Source organism: Triticum dicoccoides, chromosome 4B, assembly GCF_002162155.2.
Source record: "Triticum dicoccoides isolate Atlit2015 ecotype Zavitan chromosome 4B, WEW_v2.0, whole genome shotgun sequence".
Classification (NCBI taxonomy): Eukaryota; Viridiplantae; Streptophyta; class Magnoliopsida; order Poales; family Poaceae; genus Triticum; species Triticum dicoccoides.
This window is the reverse complement of record NC_041387.1, coordinates 320,825,801-320,830,726: the sequence shown is the minus strand read 5'-3', so window position 1 is coordinate 320,830,726 and position 4,926 is coordinate 320,825,801.

Sequence of the window (4,926 nt, the reverse complement as noted above, 5' to 3'; positions counted from 1 at the left end):
CCTATGCTAGGATCTGCCGTCGTGACCTCCACCACCGGCGGATCGTTAGCACTGTCCCTTGCCGGACACTCCTCCCTTGCCGGAGGCTCCTCCCTTACCGGAGGACGCTCCCTTGTCGGGGAGTCCGCCCTTGGCGGCGTAGTCGAAGCAGACAACGAGTCGGAGGAGATCACCACGCCCTCCTGATCAAGTTGTTCTGCTCCTGCACAAACAAACCAGCGATCAGATGTCAACAAAGGAAAAGAGCAACCACGCGCACCCAGAAGCAGAAAGTAAACCATATGCTTACGCTGGGGGCTGCGCTGGGGGCTGCTCTGCGAAGTGATGGCCGGGTCCGGCAAGGTAGTCTCGGGCGCGCCTCCTGTCGTCGCAGTAGGCTCGTCCTCGATGACCACCACCTGAGCCTTGGCCCTCTTCGCCGCCCTCTGGGCCAGAGTCCTGAAAAGGAGAGCCCAGGGTGAATCAGATCCGATGCAAGACAAGATCAGCAAGTTGAAGAACTACAAGAACAGGCAAGGGAATCTTACTCTTCTTCCTCTTCCTCGTCGGAGCTGAGCGCGGAGAGGTCGAAGTTCGGCCCACCTCCGGTGCGACAAAGTGGAGGGGTGGGATCCCTTGGCCGCTTGGCGGGGACTGCGGCGCCAGCCCGAGACGACCCCGCCCCAGTTGCCACTGCGGCGGGAGGCGCACCCGCGGCAACCGTACTTGCCGCGGTGGAGCGCGTCGTGCGGCGCTGTGGCTGTTGACCAGCTTGCCGCCCTGCTGCATCCCCGATCCTGCTGAGGCGCCTTCTTGGCTGCACTGGGGGCTGTGTTCCGGGTCCTGCTCCCGGCAAGCTCCCCGGAGGTGGCGGGCCGCTCGTGCCCTCGGCGGGCTCGTTCGACTCGGCATCGGGCGCGGCGAGCTCTTCTTCCTCTTCGGGCTGCTCCCGTTCGGCAATGCTCATCGCTAACGCCGCGTCCGCTTCCTCCACGGTGAACCTGAATTCACCCGCGGCCGCGGCTGCCGCCGCCTCCTCCGCCCTGGTGGCGATGCGCTCCATCTCTTGCTCACTGGTGTCGCGGGTGAGGAGCTTCTTCTCGTCAGCATTGACCGCCACCTCCACTAGGCTGTCAAAGAACTGCCGCACGACATCGCCGGCGGGCTCTTGCCAAGTTGGAGCGATCCCGTGCGAGTCACACAACAGCATCATTGTGCAGATGCGGTCGCGCGAGGAGTTGTTGCACAGAGGAACGACGCCTGCCGGCAACCTGAACCACTCGGGATGCTGTGGGTCATGCTTGAATATCTCGTTAAGCATCCCGTCCAACTCTATGACGGTGAAATTGAAGTTGAGGCCTGGACGCAACCTCATTATATCTGCCGGGCCTCCAAATTCCCAGGCAGGTCTCCCCCTCGCCTGCAGAGGGGCGATGCACCGACGAAGGAAATTTGCGCCGACAGCTCCTACAGTCAGCCCGGCAAGCCTGAGACGCAAGATCCGAGTGGTGGCGATCATCAGCTTGTCGTCGTCCGCGGACAGAGCGCTCCAGTCATTGCCACGCACTGCTGGGGCTTGGCGCAGGGCGGTGAACGGCTGCAGGCTCTCTTCTACAACCCAGCACCAATCTGCTCTCCACTCGTCCCACTTGCTACGGAGCTCCCCCTCCAGATAGGTCTCCTTCTTGCCGGCCCGCGAGATCCAGGCGATCCCGCCGGCAAGAGGTTCCCCTCTCTCGACACGAGGCATAAAGAAATGGCGGAAGAGAGCTACGTTGGGGTGGACTCCGACAAAGTTTTCGCATAGATGGGTGAAAACTGCCATGGTCAGAACAGCGTTGGGGGTGAAATCAAGGAGGTGGAGTCCGTAGGTGTTCATGATATCACAGAAGAAATCAGAGAATGGCGGGTAGAGCCCGCAGTAGAAGAACACGGCAAAGAAAGGATATCCGCCAACTGGAGCTGCCTGCGAGGCGACGGCGGAGAGTACCTTTGTGCGCGGATGCGCCCGCGTCTCCGTCGACCAGAAGAGATAGTACCACTCCCTCAGCTCCTCCGCGGAAAGCTCGGGGGGGAAAGTGGCCCGCTCCTTCCGCAGCGCCTCAAGCCGCTGCGCTTCGGTCGACTTCACAGCTTTCGCGGCCGCGGCCTTCGTGGCCTTTCCCTTCCCGGGCTTCGGAGGCATGGCGGAGGCGGTGAGGGAGATCGACGGTGCTGGTGGTGGCGGCAGTGACGGGGGCGGAGCGCCGCTCTCTTTCGACTTTGGAAGCGGAGGAGGGCGGCGGAGGTTTCTGAGATTGCAACAACGAAGGACGAAGATGGAGGAAATGCCCCTGTTTCCCCTGCTTATAAAGAGGGACGGGGCGGACGTTTCGGCCTTCCAAATAAACAACCTCCCACGATCTCTCCCACGATGCCGCGTTTGACGCGTGCCGTTCTGGGCGTGCGCGGTGGGAGCGGAGTTAGATTCGGCGTGACCTAGGCCGCGTGTCCCCGTGCACTGTTTTGGGCCTGGCCCAACAGCGCTCGGCACCGTGTATGGCCCAGGCCCGGGGGCTCCTGTCGGTGTACTAGAGTAGGGGTACCCTATTACCCCGAACTCGTGCATGTGCAGTTGCAGTGCCCCGCGGCAAGGCTTGCCGGGCGACCGCCAGGACCCTCCGTGGTTCCCTTGAAGACCATTCAAGAACAAAGTACTCAAACCAAGGCCGCGGCAAGAGGAGCTTGCCGGGAAGGCCAACCAAGGCCCCGGCAAGAGGAGCTTGCCGGGAGGGCCAACCAAGGCCCCGGCAAGAGGATCTTGCCGGGAAGAGACAAGACCCCGGCAAGAGGAGCTTGCCGGGAAGGCCACTCAAGACATACCAAGAAAGCTTGCCGCGACGTGCCCTGCGTCCCGGCAAGATCCAGCGAGCGACAACCTTCCGGACGCGACAAGACGACAGCCGCGGCAAGGAGCTTGCCGCGGGAAACCCCCACTTCGTGCCCGCGCTCCAGCTTACCTGCTAACGTGTCGCTCTGGGACTCTCCCAAACACACATGGCGGGAGGCCGTGCAGCTAGGGGTACGTGGTGGCAAGCGGAGATGAAGAGAAGCCCATCGTGGCAAACGGTGGCACTCCTAACGGTCACCTTTTACACTGTTTAGGAGACTCAGACAGGCATTTAATGCCTTTGTCCCCTGCCGTCAGAGTTAGGTAGGGCGCACTATATCCACAGTAGCGGTAGCTGCACCTACCGCATCCTTTTCCATTTTTACCCTTCTTGTCTATGTTGCCCCCTGTCGGTGACCCCTTGAGAGTATAAAGGAGGCCCAAGCGCAACGTAGAAGGGGTTGGAAGGTCCGGAGATTCGACCAGTTCGGCTCATTCAACACCAGGAACACTCTCACGCTCAGTCCGGCAGCGTTCATCGCTCCTGAGAAAGAATCCAATATACACAAACAAGCAGCAGTAGGGTTTTACGCATCCGTGCGGCCCGAAGCTGGGTAAAATCGCCCGCGTGCACTGCCTCGATCCGCTCTTTGTGCGCTCTCCGCCCCCACCGAACCGAAAGGGGCCCTGTCCCCATAGGTGTTGGCGGGAATCAGCATCGCCCCCGACATCTCTGGCGCGCCAGGTAGGGGGCGTCGAGATCGTGCAAACCCGATCCGGCGTGCACGCAAGCTAAATCTTCATCGTCATGGCTCCCAAGGAGCGGGCTAGCAAAAGAACGACGCCAGTGCGGTAACAGAAAAAGCTAAGTCATGCAAAACTTTAGATATTTCCTTTCTATATAAGGTTATCCGCCTCGGAGATCTTGTTCTTTGTACGGAAAACGTGTGCGCAGAGGAATCAACTCGTAGCTAGTCGCGCCCTTACTTTGTTTCGAGTCCGCTCAACAACTTAAGTGAGCTGCTAGCGCCCTTACTTTGCTTCGAGTCCGCTCAGCAACTTAAGTGAGCCACTAGCGCCCTTACTTTGTTTCGAGTCCGCTCAACAACTTAAGTGAGCTGCAACTAGTTGCGACAAGATTGCTTGTCGGTAGCGACCCCGCCAGCAGGCTGCTGAAGTTCCGCACTCGGCGCTCGCGGCAAGGGTTCTTGCACCGGCAAGTTTCCCTAGAAAGCGTAGGGTGGACGTACAAAGAGAGGTTGAACAGGAAGATAGCATGCGCTATTTATTTGAGATTTCTGCATAGACCTGTATGCCGAGGAGCCTTCTCGGGGCTAGTTGCGCTCCATGTTGCCTCGAGTCCGCTCGGCAACTTGTGCGGTTGCGCTAGAACCAAGAAGGTAAACCTTTCCGGGAGGCGTTGTTCCCGAATAGCCGCTAAGGGCCCGTTCCCTCAAGCGCTACTGGCTGGATCGTACGCACCGGAAGCATTCAGCAGGCATAGGGAATATGCAGCAAAAGTCGAAATTCGCAAGCAAGTTGAGTGCACTTCGGATGCTAATCACTTGCTATGTTTGAACGCAGTTATGGCCCGGGGGCTGGCAACGCCCTTAGGGCCAATGTCTTCGGCGTCAAGAACGACGAAGTTCTTCGCCATAAGCCTTTCCGGCAACGATCTTGCCGGGAGCCGGTGTCAAGAACGACGAAGTTCTTCGCCATAAGCCTTTCCGGCAACGATCTTGCCGGAAGCCGGCGTCAAGAACGATGAAGTTCTTCGCCATAAGCCTTTCCAGCAACGATCTTGCCGGGAGCCGGTATCAAGAACAACGAAGTTCTTCGCCATAAGCCTTTCCGACAACGATCTTGTCGGGAGCCGGCGTCAAGAACAACGAAGTTCTTCGCCATAAGCCTTTCCGGCAACGATCTTGCCGGGAGCCAGTGTCAAGAACAACGAAGTTCTTCGCCAAAAGCCTTCCTGGCAACAAGCTTGCCGGAAGCCGGCATCGAGAACGTCAAAGTTCTCTGCTGAAGATAAAAGCCTTCCTGGCAACCAGCTTGCCGGAAGCCGGCATCGAGAA